The sequence below is a fragment of the Hemitrygon akajei genome, chromosome 21 (genome assembly GCF_048418815.1).
Source record: "Hemitrygon akajei chromosome 21, sHemAka1.3, whole genome shotgun sequence".
Classification (NCBI taxonomy): domain Eukaryota; kingdom Metazoa; phylum Chordata; class Chondrichthyes; order Myliobatiformes; family Dasyatidae; genus Hemitrygon; species Hemitrygon akajei.
Window position 1 is genome coordinate 29329284 of NC_133144.1, and position 14363 is coordinate 29343646.

The 14363-nt window shown below is 41.1% G+C and overlaps 1 protein-coding gene across 7 annotated transcripts in view; it reads right to left on the minus strand.

Moving 5' to 3' along the window:
- The window catches only part of celf6 (CUGBP Elav-like family member 6), a 928129-nt gene that overhangs the window by 190078 nt on the left and 723688 nt on the right, over positions 1 to 14363 (minus strand). The gene's annotated exons all lie outside the window — the stretch shown is intronic.

Consider the following 14363-nt stretch of genomic DNA (forward strand, 5'->3'; position numbering starts at 1 on the left):
TTCAACATCAATTTATTATCAAAGTACATACAGTATATATCACCATATACACACAACCCTGAAATTCGTTTCTTTGGAGTCCTACTCAGTAAATCCAAGAACTATAGTAGAATCAATGAAAGACTGAACCCAACAGGACGGACAAACAATGTGCAAAAGACAACAAACTGTGTAAATACAAAAGGGAATAATAATAATAATAATGCCGAGAAAACCCCCCAGAAACAATCCAACAGCTTAAAGGATCCTGCAGCAGTTTAACTCAATCTGATTACTTACACAGGCACAATCAAGTGGCAAACGTCATTCATCAAAATCTAGCTTTAAAATATAAACTCATTAAAGAAATCACACCTTACTATAAATACAAGCCTGATCCAGTTTTAGAGTCAGAATGTCAAAAATTATATTATGACTGATCAGTTATTACAGATAGGACAATCCATAATAACAGTCTGGATATTATAATACAGAATGAACAAGCAGGAACAACTTATTTAATAGATATAGCCATTCCAAACACACTTAACTTAGAGAAATCATTAAGTGAAAAACTCCAGAAATATACTAAATTAAAAAAGGAAATTGAAAGACTTTGTAACATGAACGAGGTACACATTGTCCTGATAGTAATACCTACAATTGTTGTCATCCCAAAGGCACTACATTATAGCATTCAACAATTAGGGCTACACAGTAATATTTATGTAAATCTTCAGGAAGCCACAATACTAAACACCACTAGAATAGTCCAAAAGTTCCCAGCAATTGACAAATGAGTATGCTTGACTATGCCTGTACCTCAGGTTTTACCACCTGAGCTGAGAAAAAAAAGAAACAATGCTACTAACAATAAATGTGTTAGCAATAAATATCAAGAACATGAGATGAAGAGTCCTTGAAAGTGAGTCCATAGGTTGTGGGAACAGTTCAGTGATGGGATAATTTAACAAATGAACTGTCATGGGACAATGTTCATTAACCAATTAACCTACTACCTGATACATCTTTGGACTGTGGGAGAAAACCAGAGCACCCAGAGGAAACCCACATGCTCATGGGAAGGACTTCCTTCAGACAGCGTTGAAATTGAACTCCTCACTCCTATGCCCCCAAGTTGTAAAAGCATTGCTCTAACTGCTATGCTACTTTGGTGCCTCATGTACATCGAAATGTATGGTGAAATGTGCTGTTTGCGTTAACAACCAATACACCCAACGGTGTGCTTGGGACAGTCCGCAAGTGTTGCTACGCATTCTGGTATCAACATAGCATGACCACAATACTCAGCAGAATAGTCAAGAACACAACAAGGAACAAAACTACAACAAAACATTTTATAATGTTATAATAAAATATAGTACAATTTTATTATATAACAGCAAAAGCCATTTTATAACACAGTGCCTGATTTAACTGAATTGGCATTCTTGCTCACCCACGGAACTCTTTCAACCTCTTGCTTGCCAAGTGTAACATAACTCTATTTTAAAATTGTCATCCAGCACTCTTTGACTTAATTGGAAAGAAAATAAAAAATCCTGAATTAATTTGTGTAACACCTTTCATCCGTTCAATCTGATCCAAAGTGATTTAAAGACAATAACGTCCTTGTGACCTTCACCTCCAAGAAATACAGCAGGCAATCTGCACACAGCAAGAACCCTGATAAACCTTATTTCAGTTCCCCAAAGGGCACATGTTGGCCAAATTCTTAAGGAGACCTATTGCTCTTCATAAAATTGTACCATGGAACGCTTCATGAAGGGGCAGATGTGGTGGGGGTTTTGCTTCTTCTCAGTGTAAGGATGACACAACAGCATACCTATTTTTAACAGTAAGAATATGGCAAGAGTAAGGGTGATTTTAGAATTACCTGACCCACCTGGATGCCAGCATTTGGCCATTAGAAATACAAGAATAAGACAAGACCATGTGGCCCCATAAATTTGCTGGGCCACTCATCAGCTAATTTAATGCGACATCTTCTTCCCTTTTATCCATATTCCTTAGGCTACGTCCACACTACGCCGGATAAATCCGTAACCGAAGCTTTTTCTCTTCGTTTTTACCCTCCGTCCATATTAAAACGACATTTTCGTCCCCCGAAACCGGAGCTTTTAGGAAACGCTTTCCAGGGTGGGTATTTTTGAAAACGCTGCTCGGGCAGATCAGTGTGGATGGGGTAAACGGAGAAATCTGAAAACACTGTCAGACGGCAGCGCACTATTTCATTGTTTTCTTGAACACAACTTAACAATTTCAGAACAGACAGCAACGAAACTGACGCTAGAAGTTAGAAGTGTCCTCACCAAATACTTTGACCCATAATTTACTGAATAAATAAGTATACTCACTTTACCTTGTTTTCTGTCCTTGCTCGTATGAAGGTGGTTTACCTATTTATGCAAGTACTTCTCTGACAATAGATGTGTAACAGCCTAATGTAACATTGTATGGAAATACAAGATAACACTGATGCAGACATGTTTTATACATTTAACAAGGTGCTTTATTAATGCAACAGAGTTAGCCAGTTTTTCAATGTTCGTCGTCAGCCGGGTCAATCTGTCTGTGAACTCCCTGTCGGTTTCCTCCGTACGCTCCAGTATTTGCTTTTTTTTTTACTTTTAAGTTCTCCTGCGCGAGAGCCAACAGCTGTCCATCGTTTTAAGTTTTTCTAGTCTGTAACTACACAATCGCGCACTTTTACGGCGAGATTCGACACCAAACATGTTGCTTGTTTTCGGCAGATGTGTCCTGCGCATGCGCATGAGGAGGAGATTCGCCAAAATCTCCATTTCAAAGATACTTTTAAAAGCGCATAGTGTGGATGCCTATTGTTTTTACGTGAAATCGGCGTCTTCAAAATTATCCAGTCTAGTGTGGATGTATCCAAGACTTATCAATTTAACTCTTGCAAAAAAGATCAACAATTGAGCTTCCAAAACCCTCTGTGACAGAGACTTCCAAAGGGACATAACCCCTGAGTTAAGAAATTTCTTCTAATTAGCATGCCGACTCGAAGCCTGCAACCTACATGCTGCCTGTGTTTACACTGTATCTGGGTGCACTGGTACACTAATGCTGCTGTCATCCTGTGAATGTACCTTGATTACTTGTAGCCTTGTGTTCCACTCAGATTATAATAAGGCGCTGAAACAACACATAAATGAATTTTATGCTAATGTGCAGAACAGTTAAATTAAACCCATTTAAAGTTCAGACAAAAAAATCCTCCTGGTAAAAAATTCTATTTAATCTGCTCACAACCAATTAAGGAATCCAAATCTCCTTTAAAATGTGAATGTAATGTTAAATGGAAAGTTGCCAATTGTCCTGAAAGGCAGTGGTATCTTCAAGAATACCTGAGAACAGGTCACTTACTCTGGATCCTGGTGAAAAATGCCTGAGAAAACCTGGAGGGATATAGCTGCAGCTGCATGGTGCTTATGTTGCTGGTCTAATGTGTCAAAGTCAAAGTAAATTTATTATAAGAGTACGTACCTTATAGGTCATTATATGCAACCCTGAGAGTAATTTTCTTTCAGACATTTACAGAAAAATAAAGAACTACAATAGAATTTCATGAAAAATATTCATAGACAAAGACTGACAAATAGCCAATGTGCGAAACAAGACAAATTATACAAATAAAAAAATACTGAGAACATGAAGAGTCCTTGAAAGTGAGTCTGTAGGTTGTGGAAACAGTTCAGGGTTGTGGTGAGTTAAGATATCCATGCTGGTTCAGGAGCCTGATGATTGAAGTGATTCTGAACCTGGTGGTCTGGGACCTAAGACCTACCTCCTACCTGATCACAGAAGCAGGAAGAGAGCCTGCCCTAGATGGTGGGAGTCCCTGGTGATGAATCCTGCTTTCTTGTGGCAGAAGACCTTATGAATATGCAGTAATGGGAGGGGGGCGAGGGCTTTGCCTGTGATGGACTGGGCTACATGCACCACTTCCTGCAGACTTTTCTGTTCCTGAGCATTGGTGTTTCCATACCAGGCCATGATGCAGCCAGTCAGGATACTCTCCACTGTATATCTATAGAAATTTGTTAAAGTTTGGGCCATTGATCATAGAACCGTTCAGCATTCAGACAGACCACTTAGCCCATCTTGTTGGTACTGACCAATAAGCACTCTTCTGTATTAATCATATCACCCTGCATTTGGTTCATTGCCTTCTATACCTAAGAAACTCAAGTGTTCATCTCAATACTTTGTAAACTCTGCCAGTTACCCAACTTTCTCCATGCACTTTGTCCATGCAGTCCAGGTACTCACCTCATTCTGGGTGAAGAAGTCCCCTTCGTACCATGGAGAAAAGAATTTCACTTGCATGATTGTAGCCTGGAACTTCAAGGGAATTCAATACTAATGTCAGCTCTGCTAACTAAGAAACAACTCAACTATAGTGACACAGTGGTCCAGCTATTAGGACCACTGCCTCACAATTCCAGTGAGAATGATTCAACCCTGACCCTGAAGCTGCCTTTGTGGAGTTTGCACGTTCTCCCTGTGACTGCGTGGGTTTCCTCTGTCTGCTTTAGTTTCCTCCCACATTCTAACGATGGCGCTGGTAATTTGGCCAAAACAAATTGCCATTATTTTAACTGGGTGGCATCAGAATAATGTAGAATCAGAAACAGGTTTGTTTTCACTGACATACATTCAGTGGCCACGCTGTTATCTACCTACCTAATAAATCAGCTACTGAATGTATCTTTGCAGTCTTCTGCTGCTGTAGCCCATCCACTTCAATGTTTGACATGTTCTGCATTCAAAGATGCTCTTCTGCACAGCACTGTTGTAACGCGTAGTTATATGAGTTTATGTTGTTTTCCTGTCAGCTTAGACCAGCCTGGCCATTCTCCTCTGATCTCTCTCAATCAAGGCATTTTTGCCACAAAACTGCTGCTCGCAGGATTTTTTTGTTGGCTTTTTTGCACCATTCCGGTTGTCTGGAGTGTCGGAAGCTGAGCGGAGACCCGATAGAAGTTTATAAAACTATGAAAGGCACAGTTAGCGTAGTCAATCAGAGCCTTTTGCCCATGGTAGAAATGTAAAGTACCAGGGGGCATAGCTTTCAGGTGAGAATGAGAAAGTTTAAAGGAAATGTGCAGGGCAAGTTATATCTTTACACTAAGAGTTGTAGGTGTCTGGAATGGGCCACCAGGGGTGGTGCTGGAAGCAGACATGATGGTGGCAATTAGATAGTCAGGATTATGGAGGGATATGGATCATGTGTAGGCAAAAGTAATATTTTAATTTTACATTATTGTTTGGCACTGACATCATGGACAATAGGGTCTGCCACTGTGCTGTCCTATGTTTCATGTGAATTGAAATCACTCTCCATGTGAAGGAAATGAAGGTGGGCTAAGCATAAACACAAGAGTTTCTGAAGAGGTTCAAAATCCAAAGCAACACACACACCAAATGCGGAAGGAACTCAGCAAGTCTGGCAGTCTATGGAGAGAAATAAAGTCAGTGTTTCCAGCTGAGACCCTTTATAAGGACTGGAAAAGAAGGGGGCAGAAACATCCACTGTTTATTCCTCTCCATTGATACTGCCTGACCTGCTGAGTACCTCCAGCACTTGTGTGTGTGTGTGTGTGTGTGTGCGCTTGAACATTTAGCCTGGAGACATTTCTCGCAGTGACACCCATTTCCCTGCAGATGGTGCTAGCTGTCTAAATTTCAGCAGTTATTTTGCTGCGGCACTTTGGTGCATTTCCTGATTAACCTGTTGCTGTCTGCCCTCCTGCAGCAAAACATCACAGCCCTTTGTGTCCTACCTGATTCAAGAAACAATCAGGGAACCAAAGACATGTTCAAATTGTGTGAGTCCTGGCACTGCTACTTTGACTGCAAGTGATGGCGATCAGCACTGAGGTGGCAAGATTGGCTGATGCATCCTGGGAGATCCCATTGGGAGAGCTAAGGTCTCTTGAGGGATGGACAAGATGGATATAAGAGACTTATTTTCTCAGGCTGGAGATCACTCTCTTCTCCACTCTCCCACTAGGCAGAACACACAAAAGCTTGAGAGGCTAGGCTCATGAGAGTGAGCTGCTATCCCAGATTCCAGCACTTGCTGTCTCTTGAGTGTCCAGCTTCTATCCCGCTATTATAAGACTGTCGAATGTACTACGGATAAGCTAAAAGACGAACTTTTGATCTCTCATTCTACCTCACTGTGGCCTTTCATTTATCTACCTGCCTTGCATCAATTACTGATCGTAGCACAATTCCCTTCATTACCTGTAAGGAGTTTGTAGTTTCCCCCATGAACATGTGGCTTTACTCTAGGTGCTCTGGTTTCTTCCCACATTACAAACCCAAACGAGTTGGAGTTGGTGAGTTGTGCACATGCTACATTGGCACAGGAACTATGGTAACACTTTCTGTCTGTCCTGCACAATTCTCGCTGATTCACTTTGATGCATTTCACTGTATGTTTCGATCTTACTGACGTGATTGCCCCTCCGTGATTCCCTTGTCCATTAGTCCTTCCCCATTAATCTCCCTCCTGGCACATATCCTTGTATGCAATCAAGAAATTCTACCCTTGCCCATTCACCTTACTCTTAGCTCTATACATGGCTCCTAACAATCCTTTCAGGTGAGGCAACACTTCACCTGTGAATCTCTTGGGGGTTCTCTATTGTATCTGGTGCTTCTAATGTGGCCTCCTGTACACTGGTGAGACCCAGTGTAAACTGGGGACTGCTTTGTCGAGCACCTCTGCCAAAAGTGGAATTTCCTGGTGGCCAACCACTTTAATCCCATCCCCATTCCAGATCCAATATGTCAGACCATGGCCTCCTCTTTTGCCATGATGAGGCCTCCCTCAGAGTGGAGAAGTAACACCTCATATTGCACCTAGGTAGCCTTCAACCTGATGGCACAAACATCAAATTCTCTTTCCTGTAATTTTTTCCCCTCTCTCTTCCCTCTTCTTCTATTGCCCATTCTGGCCTCTTACCTCTTCTCCTTACCTTCCTATCACCTTCCTCTGGTATCCCACCCTCTTCCCTTTCTTCCATGGTTCACTCTCCTCTCCTATTGGATTCCTTCTCCTCCAGCCCTTTACCTTTCCCACCCACCTGGCTTCATCTATCATCTTCTAACTATTCTCCTTCCCCTCCCACCTTTGTCATTTTCTGGCATCTTCCCCCTTCCTTTCCAGTCCTGTCCTGAAGAAGCATCTCAGCCCAAAATATCAGCTGCTTATTCATTTCCATAGATGCTGTCTGACCTTCTGAGTTCCTCCAGCATTTTGTGTGCGTTGCTCTGGATTTCCAGTATCTGCAGAATCTCTTGTGTTTATAATATCTTTAATCCCTTTCTCTGCAACACTATATTCTGAATCAGCGTCAGAATCAGTTCTCCTTCTCCGGCTTCTCCTTTATTTTCATTCTGTTTCTCCTTTTACTACTTCACCTCCATTGAATGATCTGTCTGGATAGCACATTAAATAAATCTTTCCACTATATCTCGCTGCATCTGACGGCAAGAAACCAATCAAGCAAAGAGTCGGCCATTCAGGACTGAGGTGAGAAATTTAATTACACAAATGCTGGTGGATCATTGGTGAGCCTCCACCTTTGATGGACTGGTGTTCAGCCAGTGAGCACATTCAAGGCTCGGACTGATAGACTATTGGATACTGTGGAGATTAGGCGTGCCTTGCTAGTTTTGAAGGTTTTGTCATCTGAGCCTTGTTTTCAAAATTGGAAAGGAACAGCATCAGCTTTGACACTGAACAATGAAGCACTTTGGAGAGTTCAGTAACCCTCCTCTGTTTCTCATTTTATGTTCATACCTTCTTATTAGAACTTCAGACATTGCTAAGCTATAACTGGAAAAGGTTTTTCTGCTGGATGAATATTACAGTGAAAGAAGACTGTCACCTTAGTTACCCCACTATTATCAATAGAATTAGAACAAAAGGTTTGCAGCATTTGAACCATCTGACCTATAATGGTATTTATGTTCCCTTTTCTCTTGACACAAAAAGCATTGGGACTCCAAAACACAAGAAGTTCTGCAGATGCTGGAAATACAATACAACACACACACAAAATGCTGGGAGGAACTCAGTAGGTCAGGCAGCATCTGTGGAGAGGAATAAATAGTCAATGTTTTGGTGTGGGTCTGAAACATCAACAGTTTTATTCTCCTCCATAGATGCTGGATGACCTGCTGAATACCTCCAAGAATTCAGCAGGTTAGGCAGTATCTACGTAAGGAAATGGGCATTTTGTGTCAAGACCCTCCATCTGGAGTTGAAACATTGACTGTCCATTTCCATCCACTGAGTTCCTCCAGTGCTTGTGTTGCTCCAGCTTCCAGCATCTGCAGTCCCTGGTGCCTCTCATTTCTCTTAGTTTTCTTATGTATCCATTTGTAGGCAAGACCAACATCCTTAATTGCCCTTGAGAAGGTGGGTGACCTGCTGTTTCAAACTATTCTAGTAAAGGAATTGCCACAGTGCTGCTAAGGAGGGAGTTCCAAATTTAGACCCATTAATGGTGATTTTATATTTCCAAGTCGGCATAGTGTGTGATCAGTGGGGAACTTGCAGGTGGTGGTGTTCCCTAGTGCTCTTGCCCTTCTCAGTGGTGATGTTCTTGGATTTGGGGAGGTGCAGACAGAGAAACCTCATACTTCCCTATCTTTCGCATCTAATCTCATCTCCTTTCAAATCCCTCTCCGCTCTGCAACATCAGCTTTGTTGAAGCACAGACCATATTTTCCCTGGAGTGTTCTTCAGTCAGGCATTCAATGATTAAATTCCAAGGAGCAGTCAGCATTAACAACCAAAGACAAGCTCTTCACAAGTGGCTTGGTCTTGAGCTCGATGAAACTGGTATAACACACACAAAATGTTGGAGAAACTCAGCAAGCAGGGCAGCATTGATGGAGGGGAATAAACAAGGCAACACTTCGGCTAATATTCTTCATAAGTCTGTAGACCATTAGACACAGGAACAGAATTAAGTTAATTAGCCCATCGAGTCTGCTCCACCATTCCATCATAGCTGATTTATTATCTCTCTCAACCCCATTCTCTTGCCTTCTCCCCATTACCTTTGATGCTGTTAATAACCAAGAACCTATCAAACTCCACTTTAAATATACTCAATGACTTAACCTCCACATCCATATGTGGCAATGAATTCCACAGATTTACTACCCTCCAGCTAAAAAAATTTCCTCCTCATCTCTGTTTTCAAGGGGCGTCTACCATCAGGACTCGATTCCCCTCCTTCGATGCTGCCTGACTTGCTGAGATTTTCCACCATATTGTGCACACGGCCAAAGATTTCCAGCATCCGCAGAATCTCTTGTATTTACAACTGGTTTGTCTTCCTCAAGCCCTGGTGATCACATGCATTGCACATGTGATTGGGTGAGTTTTTTTTTTGTCCTTATCGTCTGAGTCTTGCCACAATGCCAGCTTTGGAATACAATTATGCAACATTTTTATGTGACATTTTAAAAGTTCATTGTTAGGAAGTATAAGGAAATTAATGTTTCACAGATATCAGCAATTAGACAGAAGTAGAGTGGAACCTGGGATTGCTTTATTCAGCAGGCGCAGTTAGATGTTTGCAACAGTCCGACAGTTTTTAATGGCTTTTTTCTGTCCCTTGATGCAGTCCTGTAAGTTATTAAATTCAGCTTCACGGTGTGCTTCGGTGAGATTTGAACTCATGACTCCTTGGTTTCATACTTGTTATGGAAGTTCCTATGTGTCTATGTAACCTCAGGAGTTAGACATTGGATTTAATTCTGCGATACATTTCAGCGGAGAATTGTAACATGCAACAGTTTGGACTTGTGCGAGAGTTAGCATTTGATGGCTCACAACCTGTACTTATTAGAGTTCAGAAGAATGAAACTTATTGAATATTGAAAGGTCTAGATAGAGTGGATAGGGAGAGGATGTTTCCTATAGTGGGCTGCATAAGACCAGAGGGCACAGCCTCAGAACAGAAGAACAGAGATGAAGAGGAATTTCTTTAGCCAGAGGGTGATGAATCTGTGGAATTCATTGTCACAGATGGCTTTGGAGGCCAAGCCTTGGGTATATTTAAAGCGAAGGTTGAGAGGTTCTTGAGTAGAATGATGGCAAGAGAATGGGGTTGAGAAGAATAATAAATCAGCCATGATGGAATGGCAAAACAGAGTTGATGGGCCGAATGGCCTAATTCTGCTCCTATGTTTAATAGTCTTATGGTCTTAAGGAAATTACAACTCAGTTCACTGGATAAATGTCAGTTTTCCATCCCATCACAGAGACACTGAGGTCAACTCAACTCCAGTTAAAATCACCTGACCACAAAAATCAGAGATTGAACATGGGTTGGAGGTCTTATTCATCATTAGAATGTGCAACTGCATCAGCTGGAAAGACTCGGGATATCTAGTGGCATCTACAGAGGGAGAAGCTAAGTTAACGTTTCAGGTTGATGAACTACTAGCTTTTAAGATAAGAGATCATTGACCCAAAAAGTTAAGCTTCTTTTTGTTAGAAAAGTTCTTAAGAAATGTTATTACCTTGATGCAATAACTTGCCTCTTTTTTGCCAGATCATCACATAAAATGCATCATAAAGTTCAGGGTAACTATGTCCTTCTTTAAAGATTTTGTCAACACCAAAAGCCAGTTTCAGAATTGTTGATTCTGACTGTTCTCTGAAGTCCAGTCAGAATAAACAAGTCAACATAGGGTTCCTTTATGTATCATCTTTGGGAGTAAGAGTCACAAACGTATTCCAACAAAACATTAAAATTTAAGAAGTAGGAGCAGGAGAACGTTGAGCCTGCTCTTCCAGTTCATATGATCATGGCTGATCTAGCCATGGACTCAGCTCCACCTATCTGCCTTTTCCCACAACCCTTAATTTCTCTAATATTCAAGCATCTATCTAACTATATCTTAAATATATAATGACGTATCCTCTCCTGCTTCCTTTGGAAAAGAATTCCACAGATTCATTAAGATTAAGATAAGATTAGCTTTAATTGTCACATGTACATCAAAGCATACAGTAAATGGCATAATTTGTGTCAAACCGAATCAGTGCAGATTGAGCTGGTGGCAGCCTGGAAGTGATTGCCATGCCTCCTGCACCTACATAGCATTCTCACAACTTAATAACCCAAACCTATATGTCTTTGGAAACCCACACGGTCATGCGGAGAATGTATAAACTCCTTACAGACAGCGGTGGAAATCGAACCTCAATAATAGTGCTATGCTATCATGCCATCCTGTAAAAGCATTCCCTTCTCATCTCCATCCTAGATCTATTGCTCTGAACGTTGAGCTATATCCTGTAGTAACAGTCTCACCTAGCAGTGGAAACAGTTTTCCTGCCTTTCTCTTATCTATCACTTTCATAATTTATATGTTTCTATAAGATCCCTTTTCATTCTTCTGAAGGATTTCATCCCAGTAACCTCATACAGATTCCTTACCACACAATCCTATTTACCTGTTTGTTCCTTATAATCTTGTTTATTTTACCTTGGTGTTTCTTCTCTTTGGAAAGCTCTGATAGGTTTTGTATCAGCCCCTTGTAGAACACAGTACAGGAACAGGCCCTTCAGCCCATGGTATCTGTGCTGCACATGATTCATATCCCTCCATTTCCTGCATTTCATGCACCTTGCTAAATGCCTCGAATGCATCGATCATGTCTGATTCTACTCAAAAATCTGGCAGCTTGTTCCAGACATCTACCATCTTTTTGTGTAAAAAGATGCATATCTCCATTCAATTTTCTCCCTCTCACCCTAAAGCTATTTCCTACAGTACTGGACATTTGCACTCTACAGTAAATGTTCTGGCTATCTACCCTATCTATGACTCTCTATCAGGAGGATTTAACACAGCAATAAGTCCTGCTGGCCCAACAGGCCCATGCTGCTTAATTACACCTTTGTGACCAATTAACCTACTAACCTATATGTCTTTGGAATGTGGAAGGAAACTGGAGCACGAGGAGGAAATCCATGCGGCCATGGGGAGAATGAGCAAGCTCCTTACAAACAGCCGCGGAACTGAACCTGCATCACTGGAATTGGGACGCTACCATGTTACCCATTTATTTTCCTGCAAGCTCTAGATTCCCTTTAGTCTAAACTTTATATCTGTGCTGTCAGGTCCTCAAAACAAATGGAAAAAAGTTTCCTCCATCCACCATGATTTCCTCTCACACTTACTTTCTTCAAGGAGAACAACCCTGGCTTTCTCAGTATAACCTCACAACTGGAAATGCGTGATCCTTAAGACCATTCCAGCAAAAGAGACAATGTGTGGGCACCATGGATAACTTTCCCCAGATTATACTTAAGGAGTCATAGAATCACACAGCACAGAAACAGACCCTTGCTCCAACCATGTTGACCAAGTCATGCCTGTCCCACTTATCCAAGTTTGGCCTATATCCCTGTAAAGTTAGAGGACTGTATGAGTGTAGGGGTGTTGGGCAGAGGGACGGGGTTTGTTTTGCTACTTGGCATGGTCTGTTTTGGTGTGTTCTGTGTTGCTCTGCCATGCATTGTAGGCATGTTATGTTGGTGCTGGAAAGTCAGACAATATTTGTGGGCTGTCCTCCAGCACATTCTTGGATGTGTTGATTGTTAATGCAAATGATGCATGTTTCAATATATATGTGATAAGTAAATCTGAATCTGATTCTGAGTCTGAACTTCTCCTCTCCATGTACATTTCCACATCTTTTAAACGGTGTTAACGTACCTGGCTTAACCATTTCCTCATGCAGCTCATTCCTTATATGAACAATGCTCTGGGTGAAAAATCAGTCCCTCATATTCCTATGAAATCTCTCCTCTCTCACCATGAGCCTAACCTGCTAGTTCTTGATTTTATTTCCACAAAGTCTCCAAAAAAAAAACAGCTATTTCAGTATAACTTCAGCCTGAAACTGAGCAGAACCAAGATGGGGGAGAGTGATATTTTAAAACCACTGAGACAAAAATAAGAAAATGAATTTATTCGCCTAATTGTTGATGGCTTGTGCACTTCATGCAAGATAATGAGGTGATTCACTTTCCGGCAGAAAGCCATGTGGCATGGAATCACTCAAACAAGAGCCTTGTGTTGAGTATACAACATGAAAGCTATCTTAAAAGGAATAGATTTAAAATAAATGGCATGTAGTAATAAACCCAAACACTATTCAAAAATGTCAAATTGTTATGTATGTATTTGTATATTTAGAGAGAGATACAGTGCAGAACAGGCCCTTCCGCCTAATAAGCGGTACAGCCCAGCAAAGCACCTACCTAACACTAGCCTAATCATAGGACAATTTACAATGACCAATTAACCTACCAACCAGTACATCTATGGACTGTGGGTAGAAACCAAAGTACTGGGAGAGACCCCCATGGCTCATGAGGAGAATGTAGAAACTTCTTACAGATGGTGCCAAAATTGAACTCCAAACTTTAGAATGTCCTGAGCTGGAATAGCATCGCGCAAGCTGTGATCTAGATTGGAGAAAGGAAAGCATATTCTGTTGGAATGTGTTTTCCACTTTGCTTACTTGCTCCTTCAGGAGATCTCTGCAGACCTAAACCAATTTTCATATACTTTCCATTCAATCAACTTCTACTAAACACATGTGGAATTAGATTGGAATCAGCTTGAGTGTTAAGAATAATGTCCACTGACAGCTTGCCTTGTACGCTTAGTACTTCCAATGAATTAGCTGGCATTTTTCTAAACCACACTTTACCTAGGGATTTGTCCCTGCATTGACCTTTACTTTAACATTCACAAGACTTTGGATGTTTGAAGTATAAAAGCATCTTCGAAACTCAAGAGAGGGCTTTGGCCTACGCACAACACACAATTCTGACTCTATTCTATTTGGAAACCAAGCGGAGGATTTTTATATATTTCCACAATATAGTTTTGCTCCCTGTAAGCATTATGAGTACAGTGTGTACGTTCACACTGGTGTATAGTTATGTTAAATTTTATACTATAAAATACATTCCTGGCTTGTATGGTGGAGATATGTATTCTAAGGCACCTACAGCATCATTTTTCAGGACATTTGGAAGCACTTTATAACCAATAATGTGTTACATGGGGAACACAGCACCTCTCATACGCTAAAAGGTGAACTCTTGCTCTCCCATTCTACTTCATGGTGTCCCTTTGCACTGTGTTTGTCTACCTGCTGTGCAATTTCTTTGTAACTGCAACATTATATTCTGCATTCTGAGATATGCTATAAAACCCCGGTTAGACCACTCCTGGAGTATTGTGTTCTGTTCTGGTTGCCTCATTATAACAAGGATGTT